At 44.2% G+C, this 12,261-nt stretch overlaps 1 protein-coding gene across 1 annotated transcript in view; it reads left to right on the top strand.

The window, feature by feature from the left end:
• The window catches only part of KLHL29 (kelch like family member 29), a 1,453,205-nt gene that overhangs the window by 1,012,313 nt on the left and 428,631 nt on the right, over positions 1-12,261 (top strand). The window lies entirely within an intron of this gene.

Genomic DNA, 12,261 nt, shown 5'->3' with positions numbered 1-12,261 from the left:
CACGGTGCAACAGCCATATATTTGACAAACATTTGAGGAGTCAGCCTAACAGGGAGTAGTGGAAGCATCTCTGCTTGGGGACAGGGTCAGACTGGGACATAAAATTGTCTTGGGCACCAATGAAAAAGTGTCCCACATTGAAAATGGCAATTCATCCCTTTTGTGACACACTGTTTGAGCAGTACCCAAGGGCGGGGGGGTTATTTATCAAATGTAATGCAAATTGTGCATTTTAAAGAATATTTATTCAGTAACACTGGTCAAAACTACTAACCGAATGATGAAGTAACTTATGAAACTGGTCCACATGGGCCAATAAAGTGGCCCACTTTGACCAAAACAACGGGTCCACACTAGCATTTTGTGTTTTTGGTTTGTGCATTGCCCAAGTGACCTATAGGCCAGTCCGAGACTGCTTGGGGATACCTTGTCCAATGAGGGGGACGTCACCTCCAGTGAGATCCCGCTTGTCCTGTCCTTAGGCAGTGTTTTGCATTTGGGAATGTTACAGAGGATAGCTGGAACACCGGGCCATCTAGTGGAAAGCATGGTGGGCAGCTGAGACAACAAGGATGGTGACTGAAATAGACACTACTAGTGGCCATTGGAGGTGAGTTGTCGGCAGAGCAGAAACATTTTTTCCTTAGCTGGAAGGGGTGGAAGGTTTCTGAAGGTGGTGCGGCATAGCTCGGTAAACAGTACTTCCACCTTTCAGATTTTGTGGGCAGTGGGTCTGGGATTGTGGTTTCTCACATGTGAGTGACATAGGAGGTGTTGCTTTCCCAGGTCCCAGTTTCTAATAACCAACAGATTTGCATCTTTGGTTGCCAGCCTCGATGTCGGCAGATCTTGTCAATTGTTGGTTGGGAAGGATTTCAAATATACTTGCACTATGTCTCTGAAAAACAAATCAAACTAACTTTAACGTGCACCGATCAATCTGGGTCTGTTACAACAAATCCGATCCCTGAATCTGTGTACAGTGTATTTTTGCCGTGCAAAGGTTGTGCAAAATTCATTTTGTACTCCAAACTGACATTTCATCGCATATATAGACTTTGCACAGTCCCAAGAATCAGGGTTTGTGTCGGCAGTGCAAAGTCAATTTTCAGCAGTGCAAATTCACTTTTGAACAGTTCAAAAAAGTCCATGAATTTGGCTCTTGGTATCTAGCTTGCCTTATGTTTTCAAAATTATAAAAGCGTTGCTTATCGAGTCCTTTCTCAGTCAAAATAGCTCTCCTCTGCAGTTTCTGAATTATGAGCATACTACTAATTTGGACAATATGGCAAAATATATATACCATACAAAGTAATCATGAAACCACTCCAAAAACAAGTGTTTTCCAATTAGCAAAACACAATTACATTACAAATTCAGCTGGCATTTTCAAAACAAATTTGTAAAATTACCTGTGTCAAACAATTTTTCTAACAATTACAGCTGGGCAGATGTGTTCAAGTGCCTCAGTTCCAGACTGGTTTCCAGGCCTGGCTCTGCCACGTATCAGAGTGTGTTCTCCTGGGCAAATGACTGTATCTGACTTTGAAGTGTTTTGAAGCACTTCACCTGTGTATAAGCACTCTATAAAAACCTGGCATTGGGCTGCCCACAGAGTAAAATAGACCTGTTTGAAAGGGCAGTGCTGCATTGCCAGGAAAATCCAGAAGTGTTTTAAATCTGTTTTTCCTTGGCTGTTGAAAGTGCAAAATCATGGCTCCCAAACAGCAGAGAAGATCCAACATTCTTGTGGGGTGTTCACCATCACCTTATTTAAGGAATCCCCATAAGCACAATGTCAGGAGAAGCACTAAAAATCCACATTCAAAAGGTGCTTGCATGGGAAAAATATGTCAGAAATGGGCCAGTGCCATTGCTTGTCTGCGTCCTAGCTGTCATTACTAATACTGTCAGTTTAAAACTCATGTCTTAAAATCAAATTGTAGAAAAGAAGACACTTGCCATCAAAAGCAATATGGGTTGCTACAATTCAATTTCTATGTTTTAAAAAGACTGGAATGAAGAGATTTGTGTGTATATATGTAGAAAATGGAAATTGTATTTTAGAAAAGCCCATTTTTAAACAGTGTTTTAAAGTAAACTAATGTCGGCCACACTGAACTTCAAAAACATTCCACAGCTTCTCCCAAACAAAGGAATCTTCCTCCTGCTCTCTGCTCGGGAACTGGCATTGAGTTGTCAAGGGAAGTGGGAGGATATTTTGGCCTGTTGCTCTCAGTAGGGACAAAAGGCTCCCTTGACTGAAAGGAAATGCAAATTCGGGCGTTAACAGAAACCAACTGCCCAAGGAAGAGAGGCTGTCGTGGCGAGATCTGTCCCAGCGCAGAAGTAGCAAGAACTCCTACCTCCCCTTGGTGGTCTTGGCACCAGGAGTAGATAAACACAGGTCACTGCGACCCCCACGGGGAAAGAGGGTTAGGGTCCACGGGTTGGATAGGTTTGGGGGAAGTAGGATAACTGGATTGAGGTTTAGGGAGAGGGTCTGGACAGGCGGGGGGATATTAGGGAAAACATGCTCCTTGACTCCGACCTTGGTGCTTTTGCTTCGATGACCGTGATTACATGATTAACTTCACGTTCTCATTCACACATTCATACTCTCATTTCTATCTCTACCATGCCTTACCCAAGACGGGGCCCCGCACTCAGTTGTTAGCCTGCACTGAGTTGTGCCCCCCTTACAATGGTATCTCTCGCATGCATTACCCAAAAATAGGTCCACACTCAGTTTGAATATAGCACTGAAGTTAACCTCCTTAGTTCGTTTCTAGCATGAATTCTAACGTAGCACATTTGCATTAACTGTGATAGCGTCTCAGCAGTGAATCCATACTATGGTGTCACTTGCGTGCTTTTCCCAAGATGAGACCCAACACCAAGTTTGAATGTAGCACTGGGTTTGCCTCCTTAGCACTTTTCAAAAACGAATCTAACATGGCACATATGCATTAACTGTGGTTTGGTAACGTTTCACATAAAACATGCAAAGCACTTAGCTCAGGCTTCTCTGTATGTTCTTTCCTCCCGCCAGCTCCGTAGTCTGGGGGCCCGTAGGGAGGTGTGGGCGTTTAAGCAAACAAAATGCTCCTGGCGGGAAAAGCAACAATTAGCATGCGCCTTTTGTGTACTTCGGTAACGGCTCATTCCACAACACCCACAACTGGCGGGTGTAAACCAGCATGCAGTTAGTTAACACATTCTGTGTCAGGTATTCTGTGCTGTGTACCTGCTCGGCTCTCCCAGCTGTCAGGCAGTCCGTAGCCTCTAACGAGGGTTAGTTTGCTAGGTAAGTAGTTACAGCATTCTTCGTATCAATAGTCAATACAAATCACTTATCTCAGGTGTCGCGGGGCCTGAAGATAATGTTCCGGCAGCGAGGGCGGCCCCGCGCAAGACTTCACTGGAGCTTAGTAAGGCACGTGCTCTCGGAAGCAGTGTCGAGCGCGAACAAGCTTTCTCGTGCATGCGTGTTGATCCAGGGCGTTGGCTTGGACGTTCCGGGCCGTCTGTAGGCTCCGTGTGCTTGTTTTCTCCCGGCAATGCATCCGGGCTAATGGGGCTGTAGTCACAAGGTACGGGGCTGCTGGAAAATGTAGTCTTTCCCAGTTTTGCTTTTTCAAGCCTTCTTTTTCCACACCGGACACACCTACAGGAGGGGCATAGATGGCATCTACTTAGTGAATACCCCCTCATAATACCAGCAACCACCTTTCCCTTGTTTTTCCCAAAAGGGTTTGGTCTTGGCCTTGGTTTTATAACAGAGGCTCAGGTTGCTCTGGCCCAGCCAAACCTTGGAGGCAGAGCTAGACTGATAAGTGTATCTGAAATTCCAAGGAAATATCTTTTTTGGAAAAAGATTCATAGAAAACTGTGAACAATTTGGAAAAATATGTATTTTATAGGTTGTTAATATGAAAATGCTGCTCACAGTTTGAGACTACTCTGAACCCTGTGCGATAGTCAGAGACCGGACTACTAAAATGTTGATATTGTAGCAATTGTGATCATGCTAGGAATATGAAAATGTACAGGATTATGTCCAGATGTCATGCGCATGTATGTGGATAAATGTGTACAGATCTGACACTGGGTAACCAACCAAAAGCGCGAAAAACTGTCAGTTTGGAACTGAAAGTCTCAAGAAGATGGGACTCAGATGGATACGTGCTTTATTAAATATGTGAAGTGAATATGTATTATTAGTAAGTTGGTGATATTGTAGATATGCTTTCTATGAAAAATAGATTTTCTGTGTAGAAACAAAGGGGAGGTTTTTCACTGAATTTTAAATTGCAGCATCACTATGACACTAGATTTCCTTCTAAAATCAGGAGAGAGGGAATACTCTGACCAATCGGATTCCTAGAGGGTGGGTTTAGCATAATCAGCCTACTCACCCCTTTAGGAAATAGATAAATAGGGACTGTTGAGGACCTAGAGACACACACACATTCACCCACCAACTGATTTACTGGCGAAGCGCTCTGCGAGAGAACCCAGATCCAAGACTCCAGAACTCTGAAAGCAGAAGGCCCAATTCCAAAGCTGAACCCTTCTCAGCTGGCCTTTAAAATCTTGAAACCTGATTTTACCCCATACCTCCAAGGGGCACATCAAAAATTGTACAGCTTGGCTGTGCTGTTTTCTGCTTCTAGCCAATAACTCTTGCCAGAACCCAGAGATCCAAACCAGTAGAGCAGAGCTGAAACCAGATTGTTGTAAACTCCAGAACCAACCCGTCAGATCGAGTCCAGAGTGCCATGCAGAGACCAGAGTGCCATGCTGAGTGCAGAAACGGGTGCCTGAATCCTGTCTGGTGGGCTAGCAGAATTCCAGTCCAAAACCTTTGACCAGATCCTGACGCGCCTATTCCAAAACCATAGTTTGAGTATTTAGCATAGAATTGTCCATAGCCAATCTCTTATCCTTAAGTAATCCTATCCCACACATTCTAAACATATCCAGAACTGCATTGTAGAATCTCTTTTGTTTTTCTTAAATCTTTCCCTCATCCATATACTCCTTTGTTTATTGTAGTGATAAATTCATCTTTGCGCTAATATATTACTGAAGAAAGACAAGTGTCTTGGCGGGCAAAAGTCATAGTGGAGGCACCCTGTGGTGGCTGTACCGTTAGGTATTTTGCATATTCATAGCCTCCTTAGTGCCAAGAAAATTATTGTTTGTAATATTCAAAAGCGCATCTTTCATTTGAAAAACTTGACTCTTTCTAAAAAAAAATCGACCTCTATTAAAACCTTCATAACATGTGAACCGTACATGCTAGAAACAAAATTTAAGCGTCAAATTTAAGCTAACACCCTCAGCTTTCAAACAAACCTAGAACCGCATTCCATTCCTTATAGTTTTTCTGTAATCGCGTTTCTCACGCGCTAAAAAGTTTGCCGCAAATCTGCATTTGGCCCAATTTCATCACATGTAAAATAGCTATTTCTTGCACTCAACCTCTGAATTCAGTTTCCTATCTGCTAGTTATCCAACCATCATTCCTAGTGTCTACCTGGAACTATCCAAAGCGGCTCCCACTAGTTTTGAATCTCATTTAGAGAATTAAATCCATTTTTAGCATTCTTCCGATTCATTCCAAACCACATTCAAAAGCATTTGACCTGTTTTAAAATCATTCCTGTTTCTCTCTAAGCTTGCTGGGGGGAATTGGGATTGAACTGCATTTGTAGAATGTTTATTCTTGAAACCTGCTTTCTCTCCTTCCATCTCTATATTGTATATTAGGGGGGATTGAGTAGCGTGCAGGGGGAAAGAGTGATTACATTGCATTCGATTGAATTCATATCACGTTTTATTTCTGTTCAGCATTCATTTCTTATCATTGCATTTGACTGAACCCACACAAAGTTTTATTCTATGCTACATTATTCTTCTCATCCATACTCCTACTGATTAAAGAGATTGTTGATTGTAATATCACCCAACGCTGATCATTGTATAAATATTAATAGTGTGATATCTAGATATTGTTCAAATTCATAAAAGTGTGATGTATATCTTGTTCAAATCCATAAAATAAATCTTTTGACTTTGCAAAACCACCTACTTCTTGGTTCAGTGAGACCGGGGGGGATTTAAAGAGAGGGGCGTGATATAAGGGTACATCATTCAGAAATCAAAGAACTTTAGACATAAAAATATATCATTAGGGTCCGGCTGGACATCACACGCTAGGCATTGACCTAGGTGGAGTGCTGGGTTGAAACCACTTACAGGTGTTCACACAGACCTCCTTGTTTTCTTGCTTCTCGTAATACTTCCAATCTTCTCTATCCACCGCTGGATTCTGGTGACTATTCCATTAATGTTGCACTCTGGAATGCTTGGTCAATTAACGAGTAAACACATTCCATACCTGATATGTTTCTCTGTCTTAACCTCAACTTTCTATTCATTACTGAGACTTGGCTCTCATATTTTAATTCTACTAATCCTGCTTCTCTATTCACCTCTGATACTGTGTTTACCCAAACTCCTCATTATCTGGGTCACGCAGGTGGTACTGGGATTCTTTACCGGCCCTCCTCCATGATTTATCCTAATTCCCTCTTGTTCCCTCTTTCACTTCTTTTGAATAGTCTCTACTTTCTCTAAGTCCTGTCTTGTGAACTTTCTTCTGATATATTGCCCTCCTGACCCTCTTTCCACTTTCTGTGACCATGTTGATGCTTTACTTAGTGTTGTTCTACCTTATTCTAATCTCTTCTTGTTATTGGGTGACTTCAATCTGCATCTTTCTTCTAGTCATGCGTCTTCTCCATTTCTGGCCATTATCGACTCCTATTGTCTCTCTCTGCTTCCTACTCCTCCTTCTCATATTTTGGGATCCTCCTTGGATCTTATTTTTGCCTCGTGAATGTCTACCTTGGACATCTCAATCTTCCCTTTTTACTCCTCTAATCACCACTTATTATTATTTTCCATTTTATTTAGTTTGTGGCCCTAATTTAACCCCCCCTGGTCTTACCCCTTCTTTTTTGTGTTGCAATATTCGCACCTTCAATACCCCTCTCTTTGTAGATTCTTGTATCGCTACTCTCCCATCTCGTTCGGCTTTTGCAGTTCTCTCGTTGGATGGCACTGCATCTGTGTTTTTCTGCTTCGCTTTCAACTTCTCTTCCTATTTTCTATCCTCTTTCATAATGTTCTCCTTCTCATAAGCCTTCTCAGCCTCACCTTTCTCTGTATTTTCGCTCCATGCATAGGGCTCGCCGTTGCTTGGACCATCGCTGGCATAAATCTCGATCTGTGTCAGCCAGAGTGTCCGTCTCTTCCTATCATACTTTATATGATGAAGCACTGCTTTCTTCTAAATGCTTTATTACTCTGATCCCTTGCACGCTCAATCATCCCACCCTCGCTGTCTTTTTCATTCCCTCTCTCGACCTATTGTCTCCCCCTTGCCTGATCACTCCCTTTGCGCCACACTTACAGCATCTGACTTTGCTAATTTCTTCACTTCTAAAGTGAATCTCTCTGTTCTGCCATTGCCCTTGCTCAGCAGTTTCCATCCTGTTCTGTGCCTCCTTTCCCCCTGCTGCATTTCTTTCCATTTTCTCACCTATTTCTAATTCTGCCAATTCCTTACTCATCTCTTGGGCCCATTCGACAACTTCTCCTAAAGATCCTGTTCCATCTGCTCCAATTTCTCAAATCTATCCTTCTCTCAATTCTTCAATTACTAGCCTTCTTAACATTTCTCTCACTACTTCAACTCTTCCTCTTCTATTTAAACATGCTATTATTCTTCCGGTTCTGAAAAAAAAAACTTCTTTGGATCCTGCCATTCCTTTCAATTTCTGTCCTATTTCTCTTCTTCCCTATCTTTTAAATTAGTTGAATGGCTTGTCTACTCTCAAGTTTCTTCCTTTGTTACTCTTAATTCTATTCTACCTTGTTTTCAATCTGGTTTTCAAACTCTTTATTCTATGGAAAATGCTCTTTTATCTCTTTGTGACTCTCTCCTTTCTGCCCGCTATGCAAAACACTCTTAAATTCTTATACTTTTGGACTTTTCCGCAGACTGCTTTTGACACAGTGGATCACACATTACTTCTTCTTTCTCTCTCCTCCTTTGGCTTTTCTGGCTCTGTAATTTCATGGTTTCAATCCGATCTTGCTAATCGTACCTACTCAGTATCCTGGGCTGGTGTTAATTTGGATTCCTTTCCTCATCTACACGGTGTGCCACAAGGGCCTGTCCTTGGTCCATTTCTCTTCTCTTTGTATACTTCTCCTTTAGCTAAGATTATCTCTTCTTTTAGGTTGCCTCATCACTTTTATGCCGATGACACCCAACTTTTTCTGTCCTTTCCTTCTTTAACATCTGATACACATTCAAATGTTTCTGCTTATCTTTCTGTAATCAGAACTTGGATGTCGGACCATTTTCTCGTCCTTAATCCATCTATGAATTAAGTTCCCTTTTTTCCTGCCAGTACTATCCCCTCGACAGTTTCCCCTCCATTTTTTCTTTTTTCCCCTTTGCATCTGCCCTTTTCTCTGACTGCCCGCAACCTTGGTCTTAATCTTGATAATAATCTTTCCTTTGCATCTCGTTCCTGCCACTTTCATCTTTTTAACATCCGTAAAGTTAGACCTCTTCTTACCTTCAGTTCTACAACGCTTTTAATGTCTTCCTTAATTTTCTCTCCATAATTCTGCTGTTCTGTTCTTCTTTTTGGTCTTCCCACCTCCTATCTAGCTACCCTGAAATCTATTTTCAATTCCATCCATCTCTTGTATTCCCTAGCTATTTGTGACTACATTTCCCCTTTCTTGGCCTCTCTCCAATGGCTACCTTTTCACTCTCAGTTTAAAATCAGTTTTCTCTGCTTCATATTTAAATCTCTTCATGGACTTGGTCCTATCTACCTTGCCTCTCTTGTTTCCTTCTATGTCTTCGTTCCCAAACCCACTTTCTTTTAACTATCCCCCTTGAGCTTCCTCTCGTTTCCCTTCTTTTTCTCTTCTGGCTCCTCTTTACTGGAATGCTTTATGATATGATATGATATGATATGGTATTTGTAACGCGCCTATACACAAGTGTTTCAAGGCGCGACGAGGCAGGGAGGGGGGGACAAGGGGAGACAGACAACGATCCTACTAGGCCAGGTGTCATTCAGATCGCGCAAGTGCAGGGGTAGGGGAGGGGGAAAAAGTGCAAGGGGGAGGGGGAAAAGTGCAGTACAAGGTAAGTGGCGTACGTAATAAATAAATAAATAGGGCCAGCTGGTGGCAAGTGTGAGGTAAGTGCAGAACAAGTGCTGGGGGAGGGGGGGGCTGTAGGGATACAGAGACAGTCCCGCAGTGCAAAGGGGTTCCAGGGCATCAGTGCAAGTGGAGAGTGGCAGGGCCCAGGACCGAGGCCGTTTAGAGTGGTCCAGTTGCAGGATCAGTGCAGTTTCAGTGAAAATTAATTAGCAGTTCAGCAGGGGAGAGGGAGAAGGAAAGCAGAAGCAAAGAGGAAGGTTTTGAGGTGCTTCCGGAACCGGAGATGGTTCTCCTCAAGTTTCAGGGAGGCAGGAAGGCTGTTCCAGAGGGAGGCCCCTGCCGCGGAGAGAGATCTACCCCCAGCTCGTTGCTTCGAGAAGCGGCTAACCCTGAGGGAGTTGGAGGCGGATGAGCGAAGGGCTCGGGAAGGAAGATATTTGGGAAGATGAGAGTTGAAGGTATTTAGGACCCAGGCCCCAGAAGGCCTTGTGGACAATGCAGAGGGTTTTGAACTTTATCCTCGCAGCCACTGGGAGCCAGTGTAGAGATTTCAGTCCTGGAGAGATACGGTCCCCGGGCTTGAGGCCAAGGACAAGTCTCGCAGTTCTGTTCTGGATGAGTTGCAGAGGGCGGAGAGTGGAGGCAGGCAGATTAAGATAGAGGCTGTTACAGTAGTCCAGCTTCGAGAGAACCAGGGCTCGGGAGACAGTGAGCTTCTGGGGGAAGGAGAGGAAGGGAAGAATACCTCTGAGGAGGTGCAGCTGGTAGTGTGACCTCTTGGCGACGTCAGAAATATGAGGAGAGAAGGAGAGTGTGGAGTCGAAGATGACCCCAAGGTTTTTTGCCTTGCAGGTAGGAGCAGGGAGGGGGCCAAGGGAGGCAGGCCAGAGAGCTACAGGGAAGGAGGGAGTGGGAGTACCGATGAGTAGAATCTCAGTCTTACTGGCATTAAGGCAGAGGTCATTGGCGGCACACCATTCTTGGATAGTAGACAGACAGTCAGAGATGAGGGAAGGAGAGGGGGAGGCTGAGGGTAGCCTGAAAATGAGCTGGGTATCGTCCGCATAGCACTAGAAATTAGGGCAGAGAGCGGCGATGCGGTGGGCAAGGAGTGCCAGATACTGGTTGAACAGCCAGGGAGAGAGATTAGATCCCTGGTGGACACCACAGGTGGAGAAAAAGATGTCGGAGAGGAAGGACCCCAGTTGGACCTGGGAGGGTCGATTTGAAAGGAAAGAGGTCAACCATGCCAGAGCCTGACCAGTGATACCCAGGTTTTCCCGGAGACGGTTGAGCAGGATGGCATGGTTGACAGTGTCAAAGGCAGAGGAGAGATCGAGCAGAATGAGAACACACGGGGTGTTGGAATCAAGGTTCAAGAGCAGGTCTTCACGGATGTTCAGGAGAGCAGTTTCCGTGCTTCTGGCAGCTCTGAAGCCAGATTGATGGTCATGAAGACTACCAACAGATTCAGCATGGAGGTTAAGCTGGGAGATGGCCAGTTTCTCCAGGAGCTTGCCCAGGAAGGGAGTGATGGAGATAGGGCGATAGTTAGCCGGGCAGGAGGGGTCGGAAGAGGGTTTCTTGAGAAGAGGGTGCACTCTTGCCTCTTTCCCTCCGGTCTATTCATTCTTACTCCACCTTCCGTTCTGCCATGAGGACCTTCTTATTTCTGCCTTAATTGTACTGTGAGTTGCACTGTAATCTATGTTTTATTCTATACACCTGCTCATTTTTGTTGTACTGTACAGTGCCTTGGCGTAAAGCACTATATAAATAACTAATAAATACAAAAAAACACACAAAGAAATATATTACCTGTGACCCTTCATATATCTATCACCAAATTGTTTTTTTTTTTTTCTGGGCTTACTCTTGGCAAATTCTGTTGTAGTTTTGCATAGTCCCCTCAGGTGTCACTCATTGGGCCTCATCACGACTTCGGCGGTAACGTTTAAATCCGGCGGTAGCTCTATTACCGCCGGATTTAAGAGTCCGCCGAATCAGGGCTTTGGCGGATTTCGCCCCAGCTCTGAGCTGGGGGGGAAACCGCTGAAAATTTGCGCTATTACCGCCTGCGGGTAATCCACCGGCGGTATTAGCGTGAAGATTCCCCATTGAGCCCAATGGGCTCAGTGGGGAATGGAGACTTAGATTACCGCCAAACTCATGATCCGGTGCTATTAGTGCCGAGGAGTTCGGCGGTAGGCCAAATACCGCCCACGCTAATAGCGTTGCCGTTACCGCCCAAGTCGTGATGAGGCCCATTGTTTTTTGTGTGGTCACAGATGTCCACACTTATGCAAATTAGGAGGGTGGTGCATATGTTTTACTGACCAGTCCCACACATTTCAGGCCCAGTGATTGCTACATTGGTGGTCTTTGTTTCCCTCCCCTTTGTTATAGGAGATTTAGTTGCAGAGTGAGAGGGAATTGTTCATATACTGAATGAGACAGCAATTTATTTACAAACTGAACCAGGGAGAGCTGTATTTATAATGTGCAGAATTCATCTAAAATACAACCGCCTGAGCCAATGCTGAATGACACAAAGTACATATTTGCAGGATCTCATTATGTATTGTTTGGGGCAGGCGGTCTTTGCAGAAACATCCCCTTACGCCATACCTAGGACTCTTGTGGCCACACATAGTACGGTGTCATCACTCCATTGTTAGAGCCCTTCCCCCCTGCGATTTGTCATCCCACTTACAGCACCGCCTATATTTATGTATTTGTTTATTTATAAAGCGCCGAAAGCCTGCAGGCATCGGGGCGCTGAAACAGCTACACAAAGACAGTCCATAAATGACAAGACAAAGCAGTTACTGTGGAGGGTTCATCTGGTGGTTCAGGGGAGTTACCTGAATAAGTGAGTTTTCAAAGCTTTCTTACAAGTTTTCAGTTTGTTACCCCCTTTGAGAGTTGTGAGCATGAGGTTCCAAAGTCTGGCTGCTTTAACTGCAAATGACTTTCCAAGGCCTTTTTCACGCTTAT

The sequence above is a fragment of the Ambystoma mexicanum genome, chromosome 4p (genome assembly GCF_040938575.1).
Source record: "Ambystoma mexicanum isolate Mex_15411 chromosome 4p, UKY_AmexF1_1, whole genome shotgun sequence".
Lineage (NCBI taxonomy): Eukaryota > Metazoa > Chordata > Amphibia > Caudata > Ambystomatidae > Ambystoma > Ambystoma mexicanum.
This window is presented reverse-complemented; position numbering and strand designations above follow the sequence as displayed.